The 14,574-nt window shown below is 42.6% G+C and overlaps 1 protein-coding gene across 4 annotated transcripts in view; it reads right to left on the bottom strand.

Moving 5' to 3' along the window:
• Sli (slit guidance ligand) overlaps positions 1–14,574 on the bottom strand; it is a 473,757-nt gene that overhangs the window by 51,383 nt on the left and 407,800 nt on the right. The gene's annotated exons all lie outside the window — the stretch shown is intronic.

Genomic DNA, 14,574 nt, shown 5'->3' with positions numbered 1-14,574 from the left:
AACGCTCGCGTAGCGGTTGCGGGGTCAACAGGGGTCCGTTGTATGTACAGGGTGTTCAAAAAGTGGTGGTCGCTGCTTTCAGGGGTAAATATACACCGCGCATGGCGAATGTGCGGCTTCAACCGGGATCCACTGTATGTACAGGGAGTTCAAAAAGTGGTGGTCGCTGCTTTCAGGGATGGATGTACGCCTGGATCGGTGGGCATTTGTCAAAAAGCATTGACAATTAATGCTAATTGTATTCTTCACATCGTCATATTCTCTCGTTGAAATAGGAAGAATTTTAAAAACAATTCGCTCGTTTCCGACGTTGTCTCAGAAACGTGAAAAATGGTTTCACCTAGGGTATCGCTTAATCCGTGCCAAAGCTTCATAAATTTTTTCTAATTAAAATTAGTAAAGTTAGTGTTCGTAGAATCGATTCAAAAACTACAGGCTCGCCCAAATGCCTCGACCCCCCTCGTCGGATTCGAAAATGATACGACGAAGGTCGATGCTCGAGTCGAGGCTCGGCTGCCTAGTATCATTGTTCCCGCGCTGCACTCCGTAACTAGGAAGCGTGAATTTACTCTTCCCCGTGGAGCAGGAAGCCCGAGATAGGGGTAGCCGTCAAACACAGCCGTCTGCAGCCCCGGTCCAGCCAAGTTATTAAGGCCTTATTAAATTGGTTCCTTCTCCCCCTTCTCCTCCCTCAGCTGGAACTTTTTAGCCTGGCAAAAACCGGCAGACGTAGGAGCGAGTAACGAGGCAGGCCTACCCCGACGACTTCTCTCCGTACGAATCCTTTCTTCCCCTCTCTCTCTCCCCGGCCCCTCCTTCCTCTCTATTTTTTTTTTTTTTTTTTTTGATTCTCGTTTTCCTTCCCCGAACCGACGGCGACGGCGAGGAAACGCAAATTATTTCCTCGTTTCCGTTCCCCGACGGGGCCCGCGTTCGACGGCGAAACGAGACGGGCGAGTGTTTCTAGCTGCTCTTTTAAGCCTTGCGTGAGATTTTAATTTCACCGCGGCGGCAGCGTTTCGGATCGCATTCTCTTTCTGTTTCACTATTTCTTCCCGCTCCCCTCCGGGCCCGCTTTGTCTCTCTGCCCCTGGATATTGTCGTTGCGCTTTTGGCTGGCGGCGGTATAATTGCGCGGTAAGTGGGCAAAAGCGTCGCTCCGCGGCGGAGTGGAATAGAGAACGCAAGGCTTCCGTGGCGTTTTTGTTCCCGATTCCGGGTCTGGGCTGGCGGAATGTCAGGCCGCGCGCTGGATTGCTTAAGAATCCCGTGTGGGGCTAATTGTGTGCCGAGTTTACGAGCGAAAACTGAATCGCGGGCTGGGTGGTTAGCGGGCATTTCAGTTTCAGTAGTATAGGTCAACCATTCAGTCGTTTCGCCCTTTTGACGGATAAATCGGTACGATTGCGTTACACTCTCCCGATGCACCGTCCCAACGTGGATATCGAATGCGAGGTAAACTTATTACAGGCGTATTTCATTATTATTACTCCCGGTAAATTACAAAGAATTTATTTACGAATATCGTGTATCGGGTTACGAAGTTAATCAATCGCGCTGAATTTTTATAGAGAATTACCAGAACGCACATTTCTCCTTTACAAGGTAATTATTTACCGAAGGACAGTCGTCCTCGCCGATTTCGATGACCGATTGCAATTTAACCCAAACCGACTGCCGATCACAGTTTTTTTGCGAATATCTCGAAAACTAAAGCCGAGCGGCAGTAACACGTATGGGAAAAAGTTGTTCAGAATGTTAACTCTGACAACATATTTCAAGGTCGTCGAAATCGGCGAGGACTGCCTTTTTCTAAATAATTACCATTTTTAGTTTTGAAACGCTAAAAAAAATCAAGACACAATACTTTCCCCGGAGAAGCAAAAAGAGCCGCCCAAAATATAGCAATACCATCACCGGCACTTTCCAGCAGCAAATTCGAAAACATTGACATTTTGAAATATCGAGAAGCAATATTTTCCTGTCGAAAAATTAAAAAGTCATTAAAGAATTTCGCATCGCTCATCGCCGCGATTTGAGCACAGATTTAAATTGCAACGATTTCAATCGCTTACTTAGCGAGCCTGTTTGCAATATTTTTTTCGATTCGAGGGAAAAATGAAAAGTTGTAAATATGAGTTGTACTCTTACTACACAATTGACCCTATTAATAGGGCTATGGGGTACGCTAATCAGCAGTTTAATGAAGTAGACCCCTTCATAGGCTCGCTCAGCTCTTTTCGCGAGAGATTATTTAGTCATTCAGCAAATTCACGTGTGGTTAATTATTTAATTAATTAATTAATATTTACTTATGTTCTAGACGGTATAGGCTCTGTTTTATGTATATATCTTGTATATTCAGGGATTTCCCGTTAAATATAATAATACTAATAATACTAATAATACTAATAATACTAATAATACTAATAACACTAATAATACTAATATTACTAATAATACTAATAATACTAATAATACTAATAATACTAATATTAATAATATTAATAATATTACTAATATTACTAATAATACTAATAATACTAATAATACTAATAATACTAATAATACTAATAATACTAATAATACTAATAATACTAATAATACTAATAATACTAATAATACTAATAATACTAATAATACTAATAATACTAATAATACTAATAATACTAATAATACTAATAATACTAATAATACTAATAATACTAATAATACTAATAATACTAATAATAATAATAATACTAATAATACTAATAATACTAATAATAATAATAATAATAATAATAATAATAATAATGAGTTATTATAGAAGAGTCCAGGACAGAGCTGTTTTTCGAGCGACAGGTTTTCCCCGAGACGAGGCTGAAGAGCTTTCGGGAGGTGAGCAGGAAAGTTTGCCTTTTTTCCGCGGCGAGTTTCAGCTCCGTGCCGCGTCCACCCTCCTCGTGGAAGCGAGAAGTCACGCGCGAGGGCAGACGCGGGGAACAAGTGTTGATCGATGTCGACGTAACTGGTGTTGGTTCGACAGATTTTTCCCGCGCTCGTGTTTACCTTACCGTGAACACGTTTTTTCATTTAACGATTATCAAGAGGATTGGCTATCAACGCGTCCCTGTCGACGAGACGCTCGGGGGCCTGTATTTTAAATACTACGCCCTGTACAGTCACTATTCTCACTTGCTCCTTTTTTTTTTTCGACCGACGCTGTCGCCTACGAAATGGCGCGATTTCGACACTTGCCACGAGCGTTTGCGACCTGATATTTGAATTTGACAGATGCTTTTGCGTCGGAATGTATTTCCCCACCCCCTCCCCTTTTTGTTTCGTTTTGTCTTCTGCTATTGGTACAGCCTTCATCCTTTAGGTGTTTCGGTGTCTTTTTACTCTGCTCCTCTGGTACCTTCTTTTTAATATGTATCTCATTCGTTCTTCCTTTCTGTTGCTCCTTTCGTTCCTCTTACTTCCACTTTCTCTATGCTCCTTCTGCTCCCTTCGTTTATTTCCTCGTCAACTCTTATCCCCCCTCCCGTTGCTTCCTTTATTTTCTCTTTCACTGCCCCCTTTTCTGCTTCTTCTTTTAGCCACTCTTTTATTATTTGTTGCCACCCCTCCCTCGTTCTCCAGCATTTCTCCTCTCGTTTCTCTCTTTTTCCTTCTTTTATTGCCTCTCGTTTCTTCTTCTTTCGGCCCCTTCCCCGATACCCAGGCCGTACCCCTTAAGTGGCCACTGCAGCGAGCATATATAAACAGATATTTCAAACACCTGCGAAGGAGAATTTCGCCGGAACGATTTCTGCAACGCCTGCTTATCGAGATTCCTCGTTATATGCGAAGGGATTTCTCTTCGGAGAATTCGATCTGTTTCGGCGTAAAGTGTGCCGAGTCTACGAAATTATTATTCACTCAGAGAATTGATTGTAAAATATTATTCAGCTTATCTGAGCCACTGTATCCCCCTTTGTGTAAACAAAATTATCGCGGCCCACACAGCAGAAGCGGCGGGAACGTCGTTTGCAGATCGAGGAACGATCGATCGGCGTTATCGAATCGGAAGCAGCCGAGCCTGGTCGCGTAATCCACTTTACCGTCCATTCGATTAACCGTGAAGGCAAAACGAGCGCGGTCGGCAGCGACTAACGAAGCCAATACGAAGAATATGACAGCGCGGTGTCATCCCTCCGCCGTGCTCCCACCCCTCGACGTCAGTCGGAACGCTCGAAAAAGACGTCGATATTCGTCGAAAGCGCAACACGCTATTATCTTCTTCTAAACTCCCTTTGATAATTATCAATTCAAGAGGCTTTGTGGCAAACACTATAAGTGCCAAAATGATTTTTTTCTGTCGGAAAATGTTCTAGTGGTGATACTATAATTAAAAATTTTAATGGAATTTCCCTTTGCAAATAAGCTACCAACGCTGCTAAAAAATGGTAAATAAATGGCACTTTCAATTTTCCCTAAAACTAAGAATATCTGTTTTTTACAAATGCAATTATTTTTGTCAGGAATTTGGACTACGTTAATGCAAAAAATAGAAAATCTTGTGATGCATTTGGGTGATCGTATAATTAAGCATGCTTAGCAATCAAAATAAATCAAATTTCGTCGGTAATTTAAAGTAAGGGAAGTTTCGGCTCTCTGCTGAAAATTTTGATTTTTAGCACTTGCTGTATTTTCTACAACGACTCTTCAATTGTAATAGATGTTCGCTTGTTTTCCTTTCCAGGACATCGCTACCATTGAATCCCCAATAACCGTTCGCCACGCGTGTTTCTCTTTAATATACCGTGGAAACTTTTTTAATTTTGTTATGGGAGTTATAATACAGACGCGCCCGAGCCTAGCACGCTTTAGTTTCCGCGTTCCTCTTTTTTTCGCGCTCTTTAATGTCATTGAGACTGCCCCACGCTCCTTCGCCGGCAGTTTCTAATAACCCTGATTTACAGCCTCGCGCGGGGGCGAAGGGAATCGTGCTGGATGGCTAGAGAATTACTCTTCGCTGTCGATGAAACCAGTGATGCCAACAATGGGGAGGCTGACGCAACACTCCGAGGGCGCCACTATCGCGAGTAACAAATTAAAATGTCCTCGTAATATTATAAGCTGCATTTATTTAAATTTTTCTCGTTGTTTGCTGACTGTTGATTTTAAAATTACAATGGTAAGAAAATGTGAAAGTTGTGGACGTTTAACTGTTGTCCAACTTAAAGATTTATTATGGAAACGTGCATTATGATGTATCAGTTTCAAACTTCTTTCATGGTAAAGTTACATGGTTTCTTTCAATTTTTAATTACTCTTTTTACGATAATAACAGCAACTTTTCAACCAAAGCACCTTCTTTCTTACTTATTATCAGGGTTGCCACCTCTCCGGTAAATCTCCGCAAATCTCCGGGCTCCGGTTTTACTGGAAAAATTTCCGGGTTGTAGAAAAAAAATGAGATAATAAGAAATTGTGGTATTACACAATGGTATTCTATTTTATATACAATAAAAGTTAGTAATTCAAGAAACAGGTACTTTTAAATTCCGAATTGTTTGGGTTTAAAAGAATTGCACATTCGTTTCCGGATATTCGAGAACAAAACATTTTTCTGCTTTTTCCATCTCCGGGTTGGAATGTGTGGCACTCCGGGATTTATGTGGTGGCAACCCTGGTTATTATTGATGACGACATGACCTAACCTAACAACTTGTTCACTCCACGCATGTGGGTGCATATACAGACATAAATTGTAACTCAACAAATCTCGACATTAACAATGATAAACATCCTTAATTATTTAGACAGACAAGCAGCTTTTTATCATATTCTTGCATTCTATTTACTGATTTAAAACACAGATGACAAGTGGCACGTGTGCTGGTGGCGCCGCGGGTGGCAAAAATTTGCAACCAGCTTCCCTGTTGGAAGAAATATCGCAGCAACTCCTAACCCTTAACTGGTATCCTGGGGTCGCTCGTGACCCCAAGCACCCAAAGTTCGATGTACAATTTTCGGTTGTCTAAGTTGGTAAACTGAATTTCCAATTAATTTTATAATAATAACTTCCTACGCTTCTATTATTCTATACATTACCTAAGATGAAAATATTCATAGTGGTTGCTCTAGTGTCGACTTTACAAACTACTGTGCCCTTTTTTATTTGATGTCTGCCACGACCCCAGTATACCAATCACATTTGCCAAAAGCAGTACACCAGTTAAGGGCTAAGATCGCTGCCACCAAGAATTATTAACACGCAGTCTCTTGCGCTCGCGTAATCACCCTAAAACCAGATTCAATTTCCCTCGACGGTTTTTACACCGCTGCGCCGTTAACCGGCTCAAATATTGAACTAAAAACTTCTTAACTGACCCCCAGCCAGGTCGTCAAAAGACGCGTTTCAAACTTGCTAAGCATCAATGAGAATCCCGGAGTACCTTCGTTACTCGAAAAGGGCCAATTCCCTCTGACAACATTTCCACACCTCGGCCGGCAAAAAGAAGACGCACCGCGTCGAAGCCTCGCAGCAGTATCTTCCCAGAAGACGCGGCACAGCCGCAGCGGCTGCCAATTCCCTCGCACCGAAAGATGTGCAGTTCGAAATCGCGGAAGTGCGAGTAACCCAGTCACGTCCGTCTCCGCGGGGCAGAAATATCCCAATAGGTGAGGTTTAAATTTACCGATCTCTAAAAACTCGTACGCGACCGATTCCGCGTAGAGTGAACGACCTGCGGAGGATGTGGCGGCAAGGGAGATGGCAGATCCGTGGCCCATCGCAGCCATTCACAGCCGCCGATGGCGTGGTGGTTCGCGATGAAGCATACAAGTTCGGACTGCCAGAAGGGCGGAACGTTTCGAGCGACAGATTTGTGCTTCCAGGAACGCTAATGCGGCTTTCCGCGGCGGCCCCTGTCGTGTTCAATTAAAATGGCCGTCTTCCCGACGAGCGATAATGGCTATCGCCCCGTGACCACAGTCACAGCGCGGGGTGGGTTCCTCTGGTCATTGAATCGGAAGGGGGCTGGTCTGAAATGGGCTTTTTGTATTGGCGAGGAAACGATTTCACCTTGATATTGGAAGATCCCAGAGGTGCTTTATCGCGCGGGGAATTAATTTCTGGCGGGAGGGTACGACGACCGCGAAAGCCGCTGAGGATAGCTAATGGCGGATGATGGGGCGGTAATTGAAGCGAGACACTGGCCAGGTAACGCGAAGAATGTTTACGGCTTACGGGGTGGATTATGCACCCTGGAAAGCGAAACTCGGATGGCGCCGGGGGAGCGGAATTCATGGGGCGTAGCTGCGCGAGATGGATCCTTCTGATTGCGAGTGATCGCTGGGAGAACTGATTTGCCGTCGCAGCGGCAATTATCGGGGAATTTTTACGGAATAATTGGAGGGTAGGTCCGCTTAATATCGGCACTCGTAATGTCTCGCGGAGTAAGTGCTGACAGGTGTTGGTGATGAAATGAAGTAGTAGATAAGCATTTGTAGGAAGACATAGGGACTGTGGTTGCAGGGTCAATGGAGAAGTATAGAAGTATTTTAGTGGATCTTAAAAACTTGAAAATTCTATGAACGCTAGAATATTTACTGGGAACTAGCTTTACTACACTCCTTCGCCCAAAATTTAGATTCCCATTTTATAAAAAAAATTTTTTTTTTATTATTTTTGAAAATCTCGCATTCATCTCGATTAGTCAGGCATAATCAGCTGAGCCACATTTCGTGATCCCAGAGTTTATCGTTCGAACGTTTTTAGACGACAAACAAACACACAAACATATAGAAGCTTTCTGCTTTATATATTAAGATATCTAATTAATGACATGCTTCAGCAATTTAATCAATTCCAACATTTTTGTCAATGGGAATAACGAAATTTGTGGAGCTACAGATCCGAACTTCTGAGAATTAATATGTAGTAATATACGTATTTATAAATTGACATTATACAGCCATTTTTTAAACGTAATCCCGATAAACAAAGGTTTGGCAGAACGCCTCCAAAATATGCACGTGCTAAAAATAATAAATACACATGTAAATATAGTTTGAAAAGCTCATAAATACACGAATTAATCAATATTCCCCAGAGCACACACTGGACACCCCACCCAGTACATCCACGACACCCAAGCCATCCAAAGTCTCCCTATAAAGCACCCAAGTCACATTCACACAGCAGAAGGTCCTCAGAAGCATCGCCGAGATTCCAAGTCAGAAACGAAGTCCGCTAAGTCAAAAGCCAGAAAATCCCCTCCTCCCCTACCCTCCCTAGCCACCATGCCCTAGATACCCAACCAGCGAAGCCCCGAAGAAAGTCGCCAGACTGGAAAGCAGAAGGAAAGACTGGCTGCGATACATAATCGAGGGGAATCACCCCGGCCACAGGTCGCCCGTCATGTCGCGAGTCGACGACTCCTGCTCGGTGTACCTTCCCGCTGATTCGATTTATCCGGCTACAATGACGTCCGCCAGGAAATCCAATCGCGCCCCCGTGCGGCACATTTTCATTGCGTGGGCGCGCACTTTTGACAGTCGGCTCACGTGCTGGCCGTCTAACGAAATTACTTTTCGCGTCGCCGGGACATCCGCGCTTAAATGCGTTTCCACCGGGGCCTGGCGAGCCCGCGTCGGCCCGGCCTATCGACGGAGGAAGTCGCCGAGGGTGGCGGGCGAGGTGGAAGACCAAAGATGAAGAGGGGCCACGACGACGTGTCCAGGAATAAGGTGTCGGTACGCGTCTATATTTGCGCCGGCTTAGATGGACCGCTGGCAGATGTAATCAAAGTTTGCAGACGACCACTCCTGAGGCTCCTACGCCGAGGGGGACAGGTCGGGGCGGATGCGGTCGTTTTTCCTGCGTCGATACGCGAGGTATTCTTGCCGATATGTGTGTCGGAGTGGGCTGCCTCTGGAGGATATTGGATTGTCTTGGGAATGGTTCTGGGAGCCTGGCAGGCTGTTTGCGGGCTTCGGGGCAGGTTAACGGGTTGACTATCGTGTCAACGTGCGTGGCTCCTGTGGGGATTTCTTATGGGGAACTCTTTGGGAGGTAATTTGTTGTTGGAGGTTTAACAGTATTCCTACCGCGACTGGTCAGATGACCGTTTTCAAAATTTCGATTAGAATTTGCTATATATAATGTAATTGAACCGCCTTTAAACTTCACGACTTTTCCTCAAATATACGTATAATATGTTTAAAAAGGGGTTCCCTTCCTTAGCAAAAACAGTAGGTTGATTCGTCTAAAAATAGGGATTTTATTAGTATTTACATGAGTAATTATTGCATCCTTCCCACGTGCTATACTAACCTAAAAATAGGGAATCAGCAATTAGATGTTCGTGCTTCCGTACATTATCTTAATACAGATTCCTACAGAAGATCTGCACTTGTAGATTTTACATCTAAAGATCCCCAATTAGTAGTCCACTCACGAACCGTTAGTGCAGTCATTTATATATTTATGAGTCCAACTGTTTCTCCGTATACCTATATGGGTATCCCATGCAACTTGTCAAGTCCCGACCTCTGTCGAGCATCTCCGGCCCACCGAAACATACATGATATACTTCTGAATAAAAGAAACTATAGTTTTATACTGTCAAATTGGCTATTATCTTCGTTCTATATTAAAAAATATAAATTGTGCTAAAGACCGGTCATTTCACCGGTCGCGGTAGGAATAGGTATACATGAAGTGCCGGTAGGAATAGTGTTCAGTTTGGGTATTCTTGTAACCGTAAGGGTGAAAGACTTAAGGGTACATTGGCGTGTAATCTTTTAAAAAATTTAGGATTTTCTTTTTAAAGAAAACTGTAACACAGGGTAAAAGTATTTTTGGTATTGATTTATACATATTTTAAGGTGATAAAAAACATTTTGAATCAGAATTATTTTTTCAGAGTTATTTATTATATTCCTAAGGTAGTTCCTGAATAATCTACTAAATTCAAGGATTGTACAAAGTTTAAAATCGATTTACCGCATAGTTATCGAGAAATTGTTAATTAAAGATGATGCATTTTAACACAGTGGCATATTGGCTGAAACAGGAAAACTGTATTCAAGAAGTGTACCAAAATTGGCACACAAGTACATCGAAATGTCAGGAAATGAAATTTCTGCAAAACTGACCACATGGTTTCTTCGTAAATGCCCATAAAAAATACGTTCACGTGCAAATTTCTTAGAAACTACGTAGAGCAGTCAACGTGGCAACGTCGCACAATCGATATGTTTAGACATTTAAATAGCGAACGACAATTCAAGTTCATATGAACATTTTTTCTGACATTTCGTTTATAAAAGACGCTCCGAATGAATGCGACGTTGTCAGATCTGCTCAGAGTAAGAAGCGATGGGGCCGCAGTGCATGGAGGGGGAAACACCTACAGGAGTGGTGGTTATGTGTGCATGAACTGGGCCTGCGTCAGTCACGGAACATTACCACCGCTCCTGTAGGTGTTTCCCCCTCCATCACTGCGGCCCCATCGCTCCTAACTCTGGATCTGCTGCTCCAATTCACTACGCTAACCAATTTAATATTCTATTTTCGTATTACAATTATTTATATCAACATTGAACTTTCTAAAATATATACACATGATGTTAAGAATTATTATTATTATATCTATAGTATCATACTACTTTATATTTATCGCTTATTACCGAACTCTAATTTGACTAACATTAGTTGGTTAGGAAGTACCTTAAACATAAAGTATCATCGAGAAATGATTTTATTAATTTTTTTTATTATTAAAATAGTAATACAACGAAAATATTAGTTGCATACAGTAATAATATTGAAACTTCTATTTCATTTCCAAGCTACTAAAAGGTCATTAACATTTTTAACATATTGTCTGACGTTTAAAGGGGCCCATTTCATCGGGGACTCACAGGGCCCAATTGTCATCGGGCCAGCCGGCACCCTGGCCAGTCCGCCACTGCTGAGTGGTGTCCGCTATGCTTCCTCCGATCATTAGGAGACACAGTGTGCAATTTCATTGATCAAAACACTATAATACGATCAAGTACAGTACCTTCGTAAGAATAAGAACGAGAACTGGCGTTGACTTTCACTCGTCAAGAAGACCCCCGCAACAGATTTCTCGCCGAAATCTCCACGCGGGTCTTCTTAATGTCAACCGTCTTATCTCCATCTCTCGCACTCACTCCGCCGCTCGTTCAACATAAGAATGCTCGACGGTACTCGAGCGATCTGCCGAAATAAAAGTAGTGCCGCGTAAAGAGGAGGGCCAATGAAATTCTTCTCCACTATCGACACGAGGGGCATGCATTTGGCAGGGTGGCTGGCGAACCGTGGGTTTACGCGCCTCGACGTCGAAATGCAAATGGAATCTCTTGATTGAGTTTACCGGCGCGCCATCGACGCCCCACGGTGTGTCTTCGTAGCCTCTCGCCGGGCGCGGAGAAGAAAAAGGGTGGCTGCCGAGTCGATTTGACGTATCGACGGCTTTCCACTCCGCTTGCTACTCACGAATAATCGTGACAGGGGAAACGGAAAGAATGCCAGGCGCGCCGTCCATTTCCAACCCCCCCCCGGCCCGACACGGTATATAGACGCGGCTCATGGCGCTCCAGTCGCAAATGGAGACAAATTTATACGGCCTCGGGCGAAAAAAAAGCCGCCGCGTTTTTTTTTTTTTTTTGATAAATTGAATCGATCGATTGTTTCCCACCATCCCCCGCCCCACCCTGGCTCGCCGATATTTTCCGCGGGTGAATGATTTGCCTTCGGGACACGCCGGGTCAGCGTTCAATGATTTTTGGTAAACAACGCGGGGGGTGTTTGTTCGTGAACGATTCGCGATTGTGTGGGAATAGGATTCTGAGGCTATGGGATTTGTTGCTAAGCTTAAATGAACGAAGGGAGAACGCAGGGGAAGTGATTTTGATGATACCTTTGGGAAGATGCGTATCGAGTATTTTAAAGGAATGTCGGATACGCGGGACATCCGGGATGTTTGAGGTATGTATAGTCACTGTGAAGTGGAAAATTTGGGCACAAAGGAGATTGTGGATGAAGTCGCTTTGAAGTTCCTTTGAGAGGAGGGGTAATAATAATAATAATTCTGTATTGCACCAGTAGACATTATGAAAGTAACAAGAAGATAAAGAAAACGAACGAATAAATATAAGAAAACAAAATAGAGGAAAATAGTAGAGTTAGAAATTACAGTCCTCATATTAATTAAAGGATCACCTCTAGGAAGCCGAAAAACAGGGACTAGTTCACACGGTAATAATTCCCGCAAAAATAGTCGTATCGATATTTTGAAAATATGGTTTGAAAGCGCGGAATCCCTACTTTCAGCTGTTTTTATCAGATTTTAGCTGTATTGCTTTTCCACAAAGTTATAACGATATAAAGAGCACTTGGTCAATTTTAAAGGATTTCTTCAACTTGCGAAAGTTCCACGGGGAGTATGAAATTTTTTACACAAATTCCATTTGCGTCAGTCGAAAGCGGCTACTTTCCTGTGTAAAAAGAGAGTAATAAATTTCTTGTGCGTTTTTTTTTGGCCGAGTTATTCCACTTTGAAGCAAAAACCGTTTTTTTTCTTACTTTAGTTGCTTTTAGCAAGCAAAGGAATCGTCGCAGAACGTTCGTGACAAAAGGAATAGAAAGATCAGTCTTTCCTCTTTAAGACACATCTTTGACTCTTTCGATTTGGTTAAAAATTCCGTCTACGATGTTCTTTCGAAAATATGCTTAAAAATTGCACAAATTCCATTTTTCCTTCAACTCACTGTATTTCCGCGAGGGATAACCGGAACATCAATGTCTTAAGCACATTTTAAAGTCTGCAGCTGTACCTGTGGCCTTTAAGTTTGAAGTTACCATTCCAAAAAAAGTTCCACGGTGACTAAAATCTGAAAAAGCAGCTAAAAGTAGGGATTCCACACTTTCAAACTATATTTCCAAAATATCGATACGACTATTTTTACCGGAGTTATGACCATGTGAACTTGGCCCTATATTTTCGGGTTCCTAGAGGAGATTCTTTAATTAACGTGAGGAGTGTGTATAGTACTAGAAAAATACCCGTGCTTCGCTACGGTGTGAATTAGACTTTCAGTTCTCATTTAAGTTTAGAAGTGCAGCGCCCTCTGCACGTGAATTTCGGAACTATTCTATAACCTATAGCAGTCCCATTAAAACAAAGCTTCTTCTGGTGTATGGAGTCTTGTGCTTTGAAATATACGTACATATATCGCACGAACACTTTTATATACTGGTATAGATATATAAAACTAGAAGTAGAGTGCAAAAGACGAGGTCCAGCTGTCAGCTGCTGATAACCTAACCTCTAAAAACTACCGATGTTGATGTATTCGTGCAATTAGGGATTTGAAATTAAGAAGAGTTACTTGTCCACGCCTACAGTTATTCAGATTGACCATCGGTTTAAGAAACTGCACAGAAATTGACTGGACAATCACGGAGATCCGTGGCAAAGCAGTCAAACGGCCAGCCAGATTCCAGAGCAACCGATCACGCAATTATTTAGACCTCTAAGCGACTGATAACGTGTGTATTTAATATCTGGTCGACTGGTCGTACAGCTGTTTTAATCTCTGAGCGATTGATCAGGAAACTACTTAGATCTCTAAGCAACTGATCACGAGATTTCTCAGTTACTCGAGTAACTTATCACGCAATTATTTAGATCTCTAATCACTTGATCACGCAATCATTCAGATCCCAGGGCAACTTATCCCCCGACTGTTTAAATCTCCGCTGCTCGTATAACTGTTTAGGTCACTGGGCGAGAGATTATATAACCACATATTTACACTCTTGAATGTACTGAACTGATCAACTATTAGAGTCTCTGACGCAGTGATCGCAGAGCTATTTCGTTCGCGTAGCAGGCAATTAATTTAACAATTCAGATCCTCATAGAGCTGGGCTTCAATAATTCATTGCGCGTTCCAAACTCCAAGTACATATCTGATCAGTCAAGTGGCCATATCACCAAGCAACTGCGAAAGCAACTATTCGCTCGTGACAGCAACTGATCGTCCCAACATGCCATCAGAAATAGTAGTTTCGACCACTTTATTCCTCCCTTTGATCCGGACGCTCACTTGCAGCCCCAAGCGGCTGGCCACCGAACTATTTTCACCACTAAACGCCTGTTTAAGCAACTATTCGCTAGTGACAGCAACTGATCGCTCAGCTAGTCGCTGGAATCATTGCTTAAGGCGAATTCACACGGCTCACTTTGGTCAAACGTCTTTGGGTGATTATAAGAAAATTCGAAGCAAAGTGAACAGTGTGAATTACTGCTCGTTGTTTTTAAAGACGATAAGAATATTATAAAAAAAAATTTAGTACCTCTCGATGTTATAATGGTGTATAATAATAATGTTCACAAATTATTTACAATTTGCTTCGACGCCATTTTTGAGTGAACCAGTTTGTCCATTTTCATGGGAATGTGTAAATACTCGCCTTTCAATTCTGTTCCATGAACTGCACTGTTCAACCGAAGTGAACAGTGTAAATTCGCCTTTAGGGCCATCTTCGCCGGAATTATTATTTTA

The sequence above is a fragment of the Andrena cerasifolii genome, chromosome 13 (assembly GCF_050908995.1).
Source record: "Andrena cerasifolii isolate SP2316 chromosome 13, iyAndCera1_principal, whole genome shotgun sequence".
NCBI lineage: Eukaryota > Metazoa > Arthropoda > Insecta > Hymenoptera > Andrenidae > Andrena > Andrena cerasifolii.
The sequence above is the reverse complement of the archived record's forward strand: the minus strand, read 5'-3'. Positions and strand labels throughout refer to the sequence as shown.